The 18768-nt window shown below is 42.6% G+C and overlaps 1 protein-coding gene across 2 annotated transcripts in view; it reads left to right on the top strand.

The window, feature by feature from the left end:
• The window catches only part of RHOG (ras homolog family member G), a 35178-nt gene that overhangs the window by 9896 nt on the left and 6514 nt on the right, over positions 1 to 18768 (top strand). Inside the window, exon 2 of one of the 2 annotated variants that reach the window (XM_075198403.1) lies at positions 18622 to 18721. The exons of the other annotated variant lie outside the window; for it this stretch is intronic. The gene's annotated coding sequence lies outside the window, so the exon portion shown is untranslated. The remainder of the gene's footprint in view (positions 1 to 18621; positions 18722 to 18768) is intronic. 2 annotated transcript variants of the gene reach the window in all.

Genomic DNA, 18768 nt, shown 5'->3' with positions numbered 1-18768 from the left:
GTTATATAGATACATGAAGTGTGTAGGAGGGAGTGGTATCCAGTTATATAGATACATGAAGTGTAGGGGAGGGAGTGGTATCCAGTTATATAGATACATGAAGTGTGTAGAGGAGGGAGTGGTATCCAGTTATATAGATACATGAAGTGTAGAGGAGGGAGTGGTATCCAGGTATATAGATACATGAAGTGTAGGGGAGGGAGTGGTATCCAGTTATATAGATACATGAAGTGTAGGGGAGGGAGTGGTATCCAGTTATATAGATACATGAAGTGTAGGGGAGGGAGTGGTATCCAGTTATATAGATGCATGAAGTGTAGGGGAGGGAGTGGTATCCAGTTATATAGATACATGAAGTGTAGGGGAGGGAGTGGTATCCAGTTATATAGATACATGAAGTGTAGGGGAGGGAGTGGTATCCAGTTATATAGATACATGAAGTGTGAAGTGGAGGGAGTGGTATCCAGTTATATAGATACATGAAGTGTAGGGGAGGGAGTGGTATCCAGTTATATAGATGCATGAAGTGTAGGGGAGGGAGTGGTATCCAGTTATATAGAGGCATGAAGTGTGTAGGAGGGAGTGGTATCCAGTTATATAGATACATGAAGTGTAGGGGAGGGAGTGGTATCCAGTTATATAGATACATGAAGTGTAGAGGAGGGAGTGGTATCCAGTTATATACATACATGAAGTGTAGGGGAGGGAGTGGTATCCAGTTATATAGATACATGAAGTGTAGGGGAGGGAGTGGTATCCAGTTATATAGATACATGAAGTGTAGGGGAGGGAGTGGTATCCAGTTATATAGATACATGAAGTGTAGGGGAGGGAGTGGTATCCAGTTATATAGATACATGAAGTGTGTAGGAGGGAGTGGTATCCAGTTATATAGATACATGAAGTGTAGGGGAGGGAGTGGTATCCAGTTATATAGATACATGAAGTGTAGGGGAGGGAGTGGTATCCAGTTATAGAGATACATGAAGTGTGAAGTGGAGGGAGTGGTATCCAGTTATATAGATACATGAAGTGTAGGGGAGGGAGTGGTATCCAGTTATATAGATGCATGAAGTGTAGGGGAGGGAGTGGTATCCAGTTATATAGATACATGAAGTGTAGGGGAGGGAGTGGTATCCAGTTATATAGATACATGAAGTGTAGGGGAGGGACTGGTATCCAGTTATATAGATACATGAAGTGTAGGGGAGGGAGTGGTATCCAGTTATATAGATGCATGAAGTGTAGGGGAGGGAGTGGTATCCAGTTATATAGATACATGAAGTGTAGGGGAGGGAGTGGTATCCAGTTATATAGATACATGAAGTGTAGGGGAGGGAGTGGTATCCAGTTATATAGATACATGAAGTGTAGGGGAGGGAGTGGTATCCAGTTATATAGATACATGAAGTGTAGGGGAGGGAGTGGTATCCAGTTATATAGATACATGAAGTGTGAAGTGGAGGGAGTGGTATCCAGTTATATAGATACATGAAGTGTAGGGGAGGGAGTGGTATCCAGTTATATAGATACATGAAGTGTAGGGGAGGGAGTGGTATCCAGTTATATAGATACATGAAGTGTGTAGGATGGAGTGGTATCCAGTTATATAGATACATGAAGTGTAGAGGAGGGAGTGGTATCTAGTTATATAGATACATGAAGTGTAGGGGAGGGAGTGGTATCCAGTTATATAGATACATTAAGTGTAGGGGAGGGAGTGGTATCCAGTTATATAGATACATGAAGTGTGTAGGAGGGAGTGGTATCCAGTTATATAGATACATGAAGTGTAGGGGAGGGAGTGGTATCCAGTTATATAGATGCATGAAGTGTGTAGGAGGGAGTGGTATCCAGTTATATAGATACATGAAGTGTGAAGTGGAGGGAGTGGTATCCAGTTATATAGATACATGAAGTGTAGAGGAGGGAGTGGTATCCAGTTATATACATACATGAAGTGTAGGGGAGGGAGTGGTATCCAGTTATAGAGATACATGAAGTGTGAAGTGGAGGGAGTGGTATCCAGTTATATAGATACATGAAGTGTAGGGGAGGGAGTGGTATCCAGTTATATAGATGCATGAAGTGTAGGGGAGGGAGTGGTATCCAGTTATATAGATACATGAAGTGTAGGGGAGGGAGTGGTATCCAGTTATATAGATACATGAAGTGTAGGGGAGGGAGTGGTATCCAGTTATATAGATACATGAAGTGTAGGGGAGGGAGTGGTATCCAGTTATATAGATACATGAAGTGTAGGGGAGGGAGTGGTATCCAGTTATATAGATACATGAAGTGTAGGGGAGGGAGTGGTATCCAGTTATATAGATGCATGAAGTGTAGGGGAGGGAGTGGTATCCAGTTATATAGATACATGAAGTGTAGGGGAGGGAGTGGTATCCAGTTATATAGATACATGAAGTGTAGGGGAGGGAGTGGTATCCAGTTATATAGATACATGAAGTGTAGGGGAGGGAGTGGTATCCAGTTATATAGATACATGAAGTGTAGGGGAGGGAGTGGTATCCAGTTATATAGATACATGAAGTGTAGGGGAGGGAGTGGTATCCAGTTATATAGATACATGAAGTGTAGGGGAGGGAGTGGTATCCAGTTATATAGATACATGAAGTGTGAAGTGGAGGGAGTGGTATCCAGTTATATAGATACATGAAGTGTAGGGGAGGGAGTGGTATCCAGTTATATGGATACATGAAGTGTGTAGAAGGGAGTGGTATCCAGTTATATAGATACATGAAGTGTGTAGGAGGGAGTGGTATCCAGTTATAAAGATACATGAAGTGTGTAGAGGGGGGAGTGGTATCCAGTTATATAGATACATGAAGTGTAGGGGAGGGAGTGGTATCCAGTTATATAGATACATGAAGTGTAGGGGAGGGAGTGGTATCCAGTTATATAGATACATGAAGTGTAGGGGAGGGAGTGGTATCCAGTTATATAGATACATGAAGTGTGTAGGAGGGAGTGGTATCCAGTTATATAGATACATGAAGTGTAGGGGGGGGAGTGGTATCCAGTTATATAGATGCATGAAGTGTGTAGGAGGGAGTGGTATCCAGTTATATAGATACATGAAGTGTGTAGGAGGGAGTGGTATCCAGTTATATAGATACATGAAGTGTGAAGTGGAGGGAGTGGTATCCAGTTATATAGATACATGAAGTGTAGAGGAGGGAGTGGTATCCAGTTATATACATACATGAAGTGTAGGGGAGGGAGTGGTATCCAGTTATAGAGATACATGAAGTGTGAAGTGGAGGGAGTGGTATCCAGTTATATAGATACATGAAGTGTAGGGGAGGGAGTGGTATCCAGTTATATAGATGCATGAAGTGTAGGGGAGGGAGTGGTATCCAGTTATATAGATGCATGAAGTGTGTAGGAGGGAGTGGTATCCAGTTATATAGATACATGAAGTGTGTAGGAGGGAGTGGTATCCAGTTATATAGATACATGAAGTGTAGAGGAGGGAGTGGTATCTAGTTATATAGATACATGAAGTGTAGGGGAGGGAGTGGTATCCAGTTATATAGATACATTAAGTGTAGGGGAGGGAGTGGTATCCAGTTATATAGATACATGAAGTGTGTAGGAGGGAGTGGTATCCAGTTATATAGATACATGAAGTGTAGGGGAGGGAGTGGTATCCAGTTATATAGATGCATGAAGTGTGTAGGAGGGAGTGGTATCCAGTTATATAGATACATGAAGTGTGAAGTGGAGGGAGTGGTATCCAGTTATATAGATACATGAAGTGTAGAGGAGGGAGTGGTATCCAGTTATATACATACATGAAGTGTAGGGGAGGGAGTGGTATCCAGTTATAGAGATACATGAAGTGTGAAGTGGAGGGAGTGGTATCCAGTTATATAGATACATGAAGTGTAGGGGAGGGAGTGGTATCCAGTTATATAGATGCATGAAGTGTAGGGGAGGGAGTGGTATCCAGTTATATAGATACATGAAGTGTAGGGGAGGGAGTGGTATCCAGTTATATAGATACATGAAGTGTAGGGGAGGGAGTGGTATCCAGTTATATAGATACATGAAGTGTAGGGGAGGGAGTGGTATCCAGTTATATAGATACATGAAGTGTAGGGGAGGGAGTGGTATCCAGTTATATAGATACATGAAGTGTAGGGGAGGGAGTGGTATCCAGTTATATAGATGCATGAAGTGTAGGGGAGGGAGTGGTATCCAGTTATATAGATACATGAAGTGTAGGGGAGGGAGTGGTATCCAGTTATATAGATACATGAAGTGTAGGGGAGGGAGTGGTATCCAGTTATATAGATACATGAAGTGTAGGGGAGGGAGTGGTATCCAGTTATATAGATACATGAAGTGTAGGGGAGGGAGTGGTATCCAGTTATATAGATACATGAAGTGTAGGGGAGGGAGTGGTATCCAGTTATATAGATACATGAAGTGTAGGGGAGGGAGTGGTATCCAGTTATATAGATACATGAAGTGTGAAGTGGAGGGAGTGGTATCCAGTTATATAGATACATGAAGTGTAGGGGAGGGAGTGGTATCCAGTTATATAGATACATGAAGTGTAGGGGAGGGAGTGGTATCCAGTTATATAGATACATGAAGTGTGAAGTGGAGGGAGTGGTATCCAGTTATATAGAGGCATGAAGTGTAGGGGAGGGAGTGGTATCCAGTTATATAGATACATGAAGTGTAGGGGAGGGAGTGGTATCCAGTTATATAGATACATGAAGTGTAGGGGAGGGAGTGGTATCCAGTTATATAGATACATGAAGTGTAGGGGAGGGAGTGGTATCCAGTTATATAGATACATGAAGTGTGAAGTGGAGGGAGTGGTATCCAGTTATATGGATACATGAAGTGTGTAGAAGGGAGTGGTATCCAGTTATATAGATACATGAAGTGTGTAGGAGGGAGTGGTATCCAGTTATAAAGATACATGAAGTGTGTAGAGGGGGGAGTGGTATCCAGTTATATAGATACATGAAGTGTAGGGGAGGGAGTGGTATCCAGTTATATAGATACATGAAGTGTAGGGGAGGGAGTGGTATCCAGTTATATAGATACATGAAGTGTAGGGGAGGGAGTGGTATCCAGTTATATAGATACATGAAGTGTGTAGGAGGGAGTGGTATCCAGTTATATAGATACATGAAGTGTAGGGGGGGGAGTGGTATCCAGTTATATAGATGCATGAAGTGTGTAGGAGGGAGTGGTATCCAGTTATATAGATACATGAAGTGTGTAGGAGGGAGTGGTATCCAGTTATATGGATACATGAAGTGTGTAGAAGGGAGTGATATCCAGTTATATGGATACATGAAGTGTGTAGAAGGGAGTGGTATCCAGTTATATAGATACATGAAGTGTGTAGAGGAGGGAGTGGTATCCAGTTATATGGATACATGAAGTGTGTAGAAGGGAGTGGTATCCAGTTATATAGATACATGAAGTGTGTAGGAGGGAGTGGTATCCAGTTATAAAGATATATGAAGTGTGTAGAGGGGGGAGTGGTATCCAGTTATATAGATACATGAAGTGTAGGGGAGGGAGTGGTATCCAGTTATATAGATACATGAAGTGTAGGGGAGGGAGTGGTATCCAGTTATATAGATACATGAAGTGTAGGGGAGGGAGTGGTATCCAGTTATATAGATGCATGAAGTGTAGGGGAGGGAGTGGTATCCAGTTATATAGATACATGAAGTGTGAAGTGGAGGGAGTGGTATCCAGTTATATAGATACATGAAGTGTAGGGGAGGGAGTGGTATCCAGTTATATAGATACATGAAGTGTAGGGGAGGGAGTGGTATCCAGTTATATAGATACATGAAGTGTGTAGGATGGAGTGGTATCCAGTTATATAGATACATGAAGTGTAGAGGAGGGAGTGGTATCTAGTTATATAGATACATGAAGTGTAGGGGAGGGAGTGGTATCCAGTTATATAGATACATGAAGTGTAGGGGAGGGAGTGGTATCCAGTTATATAGATACATGAAGTGTGTAGGAGGGAGTGGTATCCAGTTATATAGATACATGAAGTGTAGGGGGGGGAGTGGTATCCAGTTATATAGATGCATGAAGTGTGTAGGAGGGAGTGGTATCCAGTTATATAGATACATGAAGTGTGTAGGAGGGAGTGGTATCCAGTTATATAGATACATGAAGTGTGTAGGAGGGAGTGGTATCCAGTTATATAGATACATGAAGTGTGAAGTGGAGGGAGTGGTATCCAGTTATATAGATACATGAAGTGTAGGGGAGGGAGTGGTATCCAGTTATATAGATACATGAAGTGTGAAGTGGAGGGAGTGGTATCCAGTTATATAGATACATGAAGTGTAGGGGAGGGAGTGGTATCCAGTTATAGAGATACATGAAGTGTGAAGTGGAGGGAGTGGTATCCAGTTATATAGATACATGAAGTGTAGGGGAGGGAGTGGTATCCAGTTATATAGATGCATGAAGTGTGTAGGAGGGAGTGGTATCCAGTTATATAGATACATGAAGTGTAGGGGAGGGAGTGGTATCCAGTTATATAGATACATGAAGTGTAGGGGAGGGAGTGGTATCCAGTTATATAGATACATGAAGTGTAGAGGAGGGAGTGGTATCCAGTTATATAGATACATGAAGTGTGTAGGAGGGAGTGGTATCCAGTTATATAGATACATGAAGTGTAGGGGAGGGAGTGGTATCCAGTTATATAGATACATGAAGTGTGTAGAGGAGGGAGTGGTATCCAGTTATATAGATACATGAAGTGTAGAGGAGGGAGTGGTATCCAGGTATATAGATACATGAAGTGTAGGGGAGGGAGTGGTATCCAGTTATATAGATACATGAAGTGTAGGGGAGGGAGTGGTATCCAGTTATATAGATACATGAAGTGTAGAGGAGGGAGTGGTATCCAGTTATATAGAGGCATGAAGTGTGTAGGAGGGAGTGGTATCCAGTTATAGAGATACATGAAGTGTAGGGGAGGGAGTGGTATCCAGTTATATAGATACATGAAGTGTAGAGGAGGGAGTGGTATCCAGTTATATAGAGGCATGAAGTGTGTAGGAGGGAGTGGTATCCAGTTATATAGATACATGAAGTGTAGGGGAGGGAGTGGTATCCAGTTATATAGATACATGAAGTGTGTAGGAGGGAGTGGTATCCAGTTATATAGATACATGAAGTGTAGGGGAGGGAGTGGTATCCAGTTATATAGATACATGAAGTGTAGGGGAGGGAGTGGTATCCAGTTATAGAGATACATGAAGTGTGAAGTGGAGGGAGTGGTATCCAGTTATATAGATACATGAAGTGTAGGGGAGGGAGTGGTATCCAGTTATATAGATGCATGAAGTGTAGGGGAGGGAGTGGTATCCAGTTATATAGAGGCATGAAGTGTGTAGGAGGGAGTGGTATCCAGTTATATAGATACATGAAGTGTAGGGGAGGGAGTGGTATCCAGTTATATAGATACATGAAGTGTAGGGGAGGGAGTGGTATCCAGTTATATAGATACATGAAGTGTAGGGGAGGGAGTGGTATCCAGTTATATAGATGCATGAAGTGTAGGGGAGGGAGTGGTATCCAGTTATATAGATACATGAAGTGTAGGGGAGGGAGTGGTATCCAGTTATATAGATACATGAAGTGTAGGGGAGGGAGTGGTATCCAGTTATATAGATACATGAAGTGTGAAGTGGAGGGAGTGGTATCCAGTTATATAGATACATGAAGTGTAGGGGAGGGAGTGGTATCCAGTTATATAGATGCATGAAGTGTAGGGGAGGGAGTGGTATCCAGTTATATAGAGGCATGAAGTGTGTAGGAGGGAGTGGTATCCAGTTATATAGATACATGAAGTGTAGGGGAGGGAGTGGTATCCAGTTATATAGATACATGAAGTGTAGAGGAGGGAGTGGTATCCAGTTATATACATACATGAAGTGTAGGGGAGGGAGTGGTATCCAGTTATATAGATACATGAAGTGTAGGGGAGGGAGTGGTATCCAGTTATATAGATACATGAAGTGTAGGGGAGGGAGTGGTATCCAGTTATATAGATACATGAAGTGTAGGGGAGGGAGTGGTATCCAGTTATATAGATACATGAAGTGTGTAGGAGGGAGTGGTATCCAGTTATATAGATACATGAAGTGTAGGGGAGGGAGTGGTATCCAGTTATATAGATACATGAAGTGTAGGGGAGGGAGTGGTATCCAGTTATAGAGATACATGAAGTGTGAAGTGGAGGGAGTGGTATCCAGTTATATAGATACATGAAGTGTAGGGGAGGGAGTGGTATCCAGTTATATAGATGCATGAAGTGTAGGGGAGGGAGTGGTATCCAGTTATATAGATACATGAAGTGTAGGGGAGGGAGTGGTATCCAGTTATATAGATACATGAAGTGTAGGGGAGGGACTGGTATCCAGTTATATAGATACATGAAGTGTAGGGGAGGGAGTGGTATCCAGTTATATAGATGCATGAAGTGTAGGGGAGGGAGTGGTATCCAGTTATATAGATACATGAAGTGTAGGGGAGGGAGTGGTATCCAGTTATATAGATACATGAAGTGTAGGGGAGGGACTGGTATCCAGTTATATAGATACATGAAGTGTAGGGGAGGGAGTGGTATCCAGTTATATAGATGCATGAAGTGTAGGGGAGGGAGTGGTATCCAGTTATATAGATACATGAAGTGTAGGGGAGGGAGTGGTATCCAGTTATATAGATGCATGAAGTGTAGAGGGGGGAGTGGTATCCAGTTATATAGATACATGAAGTGTAGGGGAGGGAGTGGTATCCAGTTATATAGATACATGAAGTGTAGGGGAGGGAGTGGTATCCAGTTATATAGATACATGAAGTGTAGGGGAGGGAGTGGTATCCAGTTATATAGATACATGAAGTGTAGGGGAGGGAGTGGTATCCAGTTATATAGATACATGAAGTGTAGGGGAGGGAGTGGTATCCAGTTATATAGATACATGAAGTGTGAAGTGGAGGGAGTGGTATCCAGTTATATAGATACATGAAGTGTAGGGGAGGGAGTGGTATCCAGTTATATAGATACATGAAGTGTAGGGGAGGGAGTGGTATCCAGTTATATAGATACATGAAGTGTGTAGGATGGAGTGGTATCCAGTTATATAGATACATGAAGTGTAGGGGAGGGAGTGGTATCTAGTTATATAGATACATGAAGTGTAGGGGAGGGAGTGGTATCCAGTTATATAGATACATGAAGTGTAGGGGAGGGAGTGGTATCCAGTTATATAGATACATGAAGTGTAGGGGAGGGAGTGGTATCTAGTTATATAGATACATGAAGTGTAGGGGAGGGAGTGGTATCCAGTTATATAGATACATTAAGTGTAGGGGAGGGAGTGGTATCCAGTTATATAGATACATGAAGTGTGTAGGAGGGAGTGGTATCCAGTTATATAGATACATGAAGTGTAGGGGAGGGAGTGGTATCCAGTTATATAGATGCATGAAGTGTGTAGGAGGGAGTGGTATCCAGTTATATAGATACATGAAGTGTGAAGTGGAGGGAGTGGTATCCAGTTATATAGATACATGAAGTGTAGAGGAGGGAGTGGTATCCAGTTATATACATACATGAAGTGTAGGGGAGGGAGTGGTATCCAGTTATATAGATACATGAAGTGTGAAGTGGAGGGAGTGGTATCCAGTTATATAGATACATGAAGTGTAGGGGAGGGAGTGGTATCCAGTTATATAGATGCATGAAGTGTAGGGGAGGGAGTGGTATCCAGTTATATAGATACATGAAGTGTAGGGGAGGGAGTGGTATCCAGTTATATAGATACATGAAGTGTAGGGGAGGGAGTGGTATCCAGTTATATAGATACATGAAGTGTAGGGGAGGGAGTGGTATCCAGTTATATAGATACATGAAGTGTAGGGGAGGGACTGGTATCCAGTTATATAGATACATGAAGTGTAGGGGAGGGAGTGGTATCCAGTTATATAGATACATGAAGTGTAGAGGAGGGAGTGGTATCCAGTTATATAGATACATGAAGTGTAGGGGAGGGAGTGGTATCCAGTTATATAGATACATGAAGTGTAGGGGAGGGAGTGGTATCCAGTTATATAGATACATGAAGTGTAGGGGAGGGAGTGGTATCCAGTTATATAGATGCATGAAGTGTAGGGGAGGGAGTGGTATCCAGTTATATAGATACATGAAGTGTAGGGGAGGGAGTGGTATCCAGTTATATAGATACATGAAGTGTAGGGGAGGGAGTGGTATCCAGTTATATAGATACATGAAGTGTAGGGGAGGGAGTGGTATCCAGTTATATAGATACATGAAGTGTAGGGGAGGGAGTGGTATCCAGTTATATAGATACATGAAGTGTAGGGGAGGGAGTGGTATCCAGTTATATAGATACATGAAGTGTAGGGGAGGGAGTGGTATCCAGTTATATAGATACATGAAGTGTAGGGGAGGGAGTGGTATCCAGTTATATAGATACATGAAGTGTAGGGGAGGGAGTGGTATCCAGTTATATAGATACATGAAGTGTAGGGGAGGGAGTGGTATCCAGTTATATAGATACATGAAGTGTAGGGAAGGGAGTGGTATCCAGTTATATAGATACATGAAGTGTAGGGGAGGGAGTGGTATCCAGTTATATAGATACATGAAGTGTAGAGGAGGGAGTGGTATCCAGTTATATAGATACATGAAGTGTAGGGGAGGGAGTGGTATCCAGTTATATAGATACATGAAGTGTAGGGGAGGGAGTGGTATCCAGTTATATAGATACATGAAGTGTAGGGGAGGGAGTGGTATCCAGTTATATAGATACATGAAGTGTAGGGGAGGGAGTGGTATCCAGTTATATAGATACATGAAGTGTAGGGGAGGGAGTGGTATCCAGTTATATAGATACATGAAGTGTAGGGGAGGGAGTGGTATCCAGTTATATAGATACATGAAGTGTAGGGAAGGGAGTGGTATCCAGTTATATAGATACATGAAGTGTAGGGGAGGGAGTGGTATCCAGTTATATAGATACATGAAGTGTAGAGGAGGGAGTGGTATCCAGTTATATAGATACATGAAGTGTAGGGGAGGGAGTGGTATCCAGTTATATAGATACATGAAGTGTAGGGGAGGGACTGGTATCCAGTTATATAGATACATGAAGTGTAGGGGAGGGAGTGGTATCCAGTTATATAGATACATGAAGTGTAGGGGAGGGAGTGGTATCCAGTTATATAGATACATGAAGTGTAGGAGGGAGTGGTATCCAGTTATATAGATACATGAAGTGTAGGGGAGGGAGTCCTGTGTTTTCCTTGTTTGTCTGTCTGAGGGATTTTACTAAGGAAAGAATGTATATACACAACGTTAGACTTAGCACAGACACATAGCTGGAGATGATATGAGATTTGTGTATATACAGGGCCCTCTTAAGAACATCTTGGGCCCCCGGGCACAGCAGTGCACCGGGGCCCCTATATATACAAAAAAAAAATATGATTATATATATGGGCCCTGCAGCCCAGGGGGTCCCGTCGGAGGCAGCAAAAAAAAACAAACCTGAAAAAAAGAGAAGAAAATACTTACCTTGCGGTCAGCTGGCGATCCGGCTCCCTGCATGGTCTCCTCCTCCGTCGCGCTCCGCAATGGATTTCGGGCGGGCGTGATGACGTCACCCTCGACATGCACTGCCAGCGCGACGGAGGAGGAGACCAGGGAGGGAGCCGGATCACCAGCTGACCGCAAGGTAAGTATTTTCTTCTTTTTTTGCAGGTTTTTTTTTTTTTTGCTGCCTCCGACGGGCCCTCCTGGGCTGCAGGGCCCCCAGGCACCTGCCCATTGTGCCCAATGGGAAAGACGGCCCTGTGTATATATGATGGGTCTCTGGTGTACTCTGCATACAGTATCCCACTTGCTGCATCCTGGGCTACTGACAGACTGTGTTCTCTAACTCATTATCATAATAATAATCGTTATATTATTAAACACAGCTTATTCTCTGCTCTTGTTTTTTTGGAAAGGAATGATTAGTAGCTTCTGAGGCTGCAAAATCAAAAGACAAAATACAGTAATTGTTTCTTTACATATTCATATTTGTTATATTTATTATGGTCAATTCTCGATGGAGGCAAATTCAATTTCAGACTCACCTTTAAGTCACCTGCAGATGTCAGGAATGTTGGTGACCTCACTATATACTGAAGCTGCTAACAAGACAGTTTATATCCTCAGCCAAAGATGATGGCCAAGGAACTTCCGACAAAATTTCACAATTCATCCCTGTGCTGGTAGAAGGACAGTAATGAAAATGGCAGAATTGTCAAAAGTTTCATGAGTTGATATGTGTTTTTGGGCCCCTCATTCCAGTTTTATGTTTTACACACCGTGCATAGTCGGTTGTTTTGACTTTTATCCGTAGTATCTGCCCGGTCTAACTATTTTACAGCCAGAATGTGGGGGTACTGTAGACACACATTTACAGTAGGACAAACCCCAAGTTATTGTGAGAAGATTATCACAAATCAAGAGAGCACTGGCGGAAGATAAAGAGATCATAGGGAAGAGAACTCTATTAATGGAACTGTGCTAAATTGTGATCTCTGCAAGCTGTCCTATAGCAAGAATATTTAATATATTTGTGACTTCATATTTCTATAATATAAACAGAAAATAAAAAGAAAAACATAGGTTTAGCGTCCTTCTAAGTCTTTTTGTAGTTCTTTCAGGTTTGAGCTCAGTATTTTGTTGTCCAAATCCCATACGCCACGCGTTTTATAGCTGTGGTCTGTGTTTCCCCTTTGAGAAGTCTGTTTCCTATTGATTGTCAGTTTTCACCTCTGTAGATTAATATTGCTGGCACTTGTGCCATCATCTCCCGTTCTGCAGCATGCCAGAAAACGCCTTTGCTTTATAAATAAAGGATGACAGCTGCATTTCACACATATAACAATGTGTGACGCGCATTTCACTGCGCATCGCTCGGGAACAGTATATGTATATGCTGAATATTTCTAGAGAAGCAGTAAATATATTCTTCTATAGTTTACATAGGTTATTGTTACGAGTTGATCACCTTAAACCTCCTGGGATCTGCTCACAGCCTGTGTAGTAATCGCACAGACTCAGACACAAAGTTCTTTGTATCCAGTAACACAATGTATGGAAAGAACTAAAATTCTGTTCCACCATAAAATATCTCCAGCAGCATTGGCTGCCCTGACCGATATATAATGTTTGAGACAATTAAATGGAAATGTGGTTCATGTCTCTGATCAACGTCTACCTCATAATATAAGGCTGGTTGGATTTAGACGGGCATAGCCGTAGGTCTGTTTGGACATAATGGGATAGTTTTGTTGGGTATAGTTGGAGATAGCGGGTAGCTAGGACTGGAGATAGCAGAAGTGTGGATGGGTATAGTTGGGCATAGCCGTAGGTCTGTTTGGACATAATGGGATAGTTTTGTTGGATATAGTTGGAGATAGCGGGTAGCTAGGACTGGAGATAGCAGAAGTGTGGATGGGTATAATTGGGCATAGCCGTAGGTCTGTTTGGACATAATGGGATAGTTTTGTTGGGTATAGTTGGGGATAGCGGGTAGCTAGGACTGGAGATAGCAGAAGTGTGGATGGGTATAGTTGGGCATAGCCGTAGGTCTGTTTGGACATAATGGGGTAGTTTTGTTGGGTATAGTTGGGGATAGGGGTTAGGTGGGATAGCAGTTAGCACTGAAGAGTGATTGGACATTATTGGTTTACAGTTACAGGGGTTGCTCCAGTCACCTTACCATAATTCATAGAAGAGTGGTTGGGTATAGCTGGGGATAGTGAGCTCCACGTTCCCTGATTTTGCCCCACAGAGGAGGAGAGGGAGCGATGCACGCTCCATATGGTAGAAGGACCAGCGCCATGACAGAAACCAGCCAAATAAGGGGGAAGTATACAAAGTTTCCCCATCTGTCCTCCATGTTTTCTTTAGTACATAGATTCTAATATATCCATCATTGCCCTGACACACATGACACATCCTGGCCTTACTTAGAGAGTAACGTCAGCTACAAGGTGCAATTTCCCACTTAACTCTAACCACAGTGTAGTAACACGGCTGCCCGGTATCTGTGTGCTACATGCAGAAGCAGACCGTATTTTCCCTGCGTTCAAAACATTGCACCCCCCTCCCAAGTACATGGTTCTGTCCAGTGTTTCAGCTGAATTCCCTCCTGACTGTGAGTGAGGCCCTTCTGCGGCATTGCAGGGGTTAATATAACGTGTAATTTTAGAGCGAGGGTTCGGAGAGGAAGTTGTAACAGAGGAATCAGGGAGGCGGCTCTGCAGAGAATAACTTGTGAAATGGACCTTTGTTAATAAACTCTCTTTAACTCCGTCTTCCCCGGCAGCTTCTCTTTGTGTGATCCATGGGCTTTGGGGCCACCGGTCCACACATACCCTGGAAAGATCCGAGAGCCGGATCATCCATTAGACAACCTAGGCTGCTACCTAGGCCTGGAATTATCTAAACTCCTTATATGTGTGTACTTATCTGACCAGGAGGGGGGGGGGGTATCTTGCCTAGAGCCCCATGGGATCATAACCAAATGCCCATAATATGATCTGTGCTGTGATACATAGGTGATAATACCCCCTGGGCTGTTTTACACGGGGTACATGATCCGTTATTCATCTCCTTACCGTATATTACTGCTGAGATATTTATATACCGACTCTGTGGCTACAGGTTGTATTTTGTTTGGAAACAGTAGAATTGCCACAAATAGTTAAGCTGTTTGTCTCCCTCGTAATTACTAAGAGCGCTCAAAAGTGCAGAACCACTAAAGCCACATGTGCTTCTTACTGTGTCACTGACAGATAGAAGCTAATTGTTGTGGAATAACCTTTATGTTTCTTGTCAGACTGAATTATCAATACGATTCTTCCTCACCACAGAGCACAATGTGAGGTATCTGAAATATTCACAGCAGGAAGATGCGTTTCCTCCGGCTTCTAGGCAAGACATAAACATCCAAATAGGACCCAGCATTTCCTATACTGTGCTCTTTACACACTTCAGACGGATAGAAAAACCTTCCGGGCCGGACACACGCTTCCCAAACACAGAAAATCAAAGCTTTCTAAAGACACAAAAACTTCCTAAAACATCCACACAGGACAGGACCCCCCCGTGCACGACACAGCTGCCTCCAGAATAACACAGAAATAATCCCAACCTTAAGGGGCATATTCAATTGTCGGCGGAAACGCCGAAAATCCCACGGTCCGCGCACTATTATTGTTATTACGGTAATAATACATGGAAAAACCGTTATTACGGTAATTTTCTCGCTGGATTTCAGCTCGCAGCTCCCTGAGCCGCGAGCTGAAATCCAGCTAACTATTACCGTAATAACGGTAGTAGTTTTTACACAGCGGGATATTCATACAATCGAATATGCCCCTTAGAGTCAAAACTTGTCCCAGCCCGGAAAGTACTGCCCGAGCCGGGTACAATCCTGTGCTCAGACTTTCAGGACACGAGGGATAGAATGGTTTATAAACGCTTAGTAAGAAAACCAAGGCCCCTATAATGTCCGGATGTGGCCAAATTCTACTCTGACCGTCGCCCGGTGGATTGTACCATGCGTGGCCAGTGGCTTAGTCACTCCAAGCTACTACTCTCTGTTATCATCCATTTTAGACTCTCTGTAACGCCCTTCAAGAGTTTTACCAACAGGAAGTCTGATGTGCACAGGGAAATTGCCTCCCCCTTAGCCAAACCTTATTACACTTATATCCGGCTGTCAGACATGTTGGTACAACTGGATTAATGGAGGAAGCAGAGAGCTGTCGTGTTTGCTGATATTTTTTTTTATTTGTACAAAAAGATTTGGGCTTTCAGTTTCCCCAATGTGGGGGGGGGGTAAAACTAAAATAAAAAGGTTTAAAAATAGAGTAACAATCTAAAACAAGCCCCAGCTAAATATTTACAAACTATCGATCACTGCAATTTATCGCTCATTTTCTTTCGTTGTCACCATTGCACCGAGAGGGATGTAGGATTTTGCCCGGCAATAGGTTAAAAGAGGAAGGATGAGGTCTGAGGAGCAGGATTTCAGCTGGAACTTCCTCTTGTGGTCTTGGGGGGAGAAGCTGTCGAGTCAATTTCTTCAGTTTCTTTACTGGCAAACCATTGCTGAAAAACGAAGGTGACGAAACTGGCGGAACTGGGCCGTAGAGAACCATAAATAGAATATTGTGTTTGTTCCCGGCACCACCCTCAGTCCGTTACAGCAAAATTTACCGGTGTCAGATTGCTCCCGCCTCCTGTAACACATGTTAGGATTAGGATTCCAACAGTAATAAAATTTTACTTTATAGTCAATGTGCAGCGTATAATATTTGGGTCTTGTCCTGTAAGGTTAATGGGTCGCATCCGGCGCCATACGGTTACATTCCAGCGGGAAACAAACTTCTAGACGTCCAATTTAAAGCAACTCTCTCTGTCTCATGGTTAATTGCAGTATTTTAGGAGAGAAACAGAACCCTTACATTTAATGAAAGGGTTCGGATGTAAAGTGCTAGGAGGGTGGACTCTACCTGGATGTGCGCTGACCAAACAAATTACCGCCAGAGTTGCGTTCTCAGTCATTTGTAACCACACCTACAAAGATCTGAGAACAGTTCCCAGGGTGGTCCCGCGACGGTGATGGAGATCAGAATGTTATATAGTAGCACATGGAACTAGAGAAGTTGTACTGTGCAGATGGCACGGAATAAGAACAGATGTTGACAGTTTCACCCAGCATAGAGGGGCAGGGAAGTTGTACTGTGCCGTTATTCATATATAGAAAGAATCAATACTGAAGAGTCTATTCATACAGACTAAGGTAAGAGGTACGAAGATCCTATATATATATATATACAATACGAACAGATACTGAGAATTGAATACATACAGAAGAAATGTAGTGGCACGGCGCATGTACCAAAACAGCGAATAATCCGCAATCAGACTAATGCTGATAATTACAAATGTTTTGTTTGAACAGATAGTTACAATGTTAAAATAATTTTTATAGCAAACAGGATTCCATGGTCCATAGTATTGTATACACGATACACTGTAAAAGAGAGATACTGATAACATTCACAAATATGTTCTCCAGAACGACAGACATGGCAAAACAAGGGGCATATATACCAAAGGGCGGAAAACCCTATTGCCGTTTTCGCTTTACGGGAATTCCGCTGGTGATAACCCAGCATGGAGAAGTCTATTTATCAAGTGTCGCAGTGGTACGCGAAAGTGACAACGGAACTAAATCATCTGAGCTCTCGCCGGCTCACACATGTGCACGGTTACGAAAACTGGCCTGTAAAGCGCTAGCTCACTCTCACCGCTCCGGGCAGGATTGCTTTGGCAATAATTAATTGATAAATTGCGGAAATTGTTTTTGTTTTTTTATAGACATAATAAACAGAGGTAAAAAAAAATCTCACTTATCGCCGCGATCAGTGTTTATCTAATAAGCCCCTAAGTTATGATCTTGGGGAAACTTATTTTTTCTCTGCATAACTCCCTTTCTAACGATAATTCCACATAAGTACACTGTAGCTCGATGCTTTGAAAGAATTTGTCTGATAGCAGAATACAGTAGCTTGTACTTAGCGGCACAGCAAGGGAAAAACACAAGTTTAAATTGAATGTTAAATACCTTTCTCAAGGTATGGAATAGTTCTTTTACAAAAGGAGGTCTTGCATTTTGGGTTTAGTAGCCCGTTAACTTCAGAATTACTGTAATTAGCTAAAGAATAATTATAGCTGTAAATAATACTTGTAATAAACCTAATATTTCCTCTTGAAATTTGCCTGTGTTGTTTTATTATTGGGACCAATATTTTGTGACGTCAGCAAGTTTCACAGCACCGTACTGTTGGGGGGACAACTGCGGTTACATTACTAATTGGCTGCTATCAAAAATTGACCCTAGTCTCTCCATCTCTGTCTGTCTGTCTCCCTCTCTGTCTGTCTGTGATTGTGTGTCTATATTAGGGAATGTAGACTGTAAGCCCAATGGGGCAGGGACTGATGTGAGTGAGTTCTCTGTACAGCGCTGCGGAATTAGTGGCGCTATATAAATAAATGATGATTACAGCCCTGTGTGCAGTGATTGGGGGAGAGAACTGCACTTCCCACGATCCATTGTCTGACTCTCCCCTGAGACATCGTCCCCAAGCTGAGATCAGCTATTGCTTGGCTCCTGCTTGGCTGTGGGAGGGGGACAGACCATCCTAAGGGGGCAAAGCAACAAATATGTATGTTTGGACCTAATAAACGTCATGGAAACAACTTGGAAAAGTCCATTCAAAGTAAATTCTCTGCAGCATCATCTAAGTCACAGTTAATACTTATTAGACAATTAAAACAATGTTTTTGAGACATAAGTTACAGAAAGTTTAGGGAGCGAGAAACTGTTGTTACAACTACAGTAATATATATATCGCACAGCGTTATATTGCAATACTCTTATCCTGCAGCTTTGGTAAAATGTATCACATGACACATTATTTCCTCAATTCCCACAGCCTTACACCACAAGACACAGATATTACAGCTCCAACGCAGCTACTGAAATTCTGCAAAAAATCTTTAAAACAAATTCTGAAAACTGGTGCACAGATCAAGGTAATGTGACATTTATCAACCAATCAGAGGTTTGCTTTTACTACCTA

The sequence above is a fragment of the Mixophyes fleayi genome, chromosome 2 (genome assembly GCF_038048845.1).
Source record: "Mixophyes fleayi isolate aMixFle1 chromosome 2, aMixFle1.hap1, whole genome shotgun sequence".
Classification (NCBI taxonomy): domain Eukaryota; kingdom Metazoa; phylum Chordata; class Amphibia; order Anura; family Limnodynastidae; genus Mixophyes; species Mixophyes fleayi.
The sequence above is the reverse complement of the archived record's forward strand: the minus strand, read 5'-3'. Positions and strand labels throughout refer to the sequence as shown.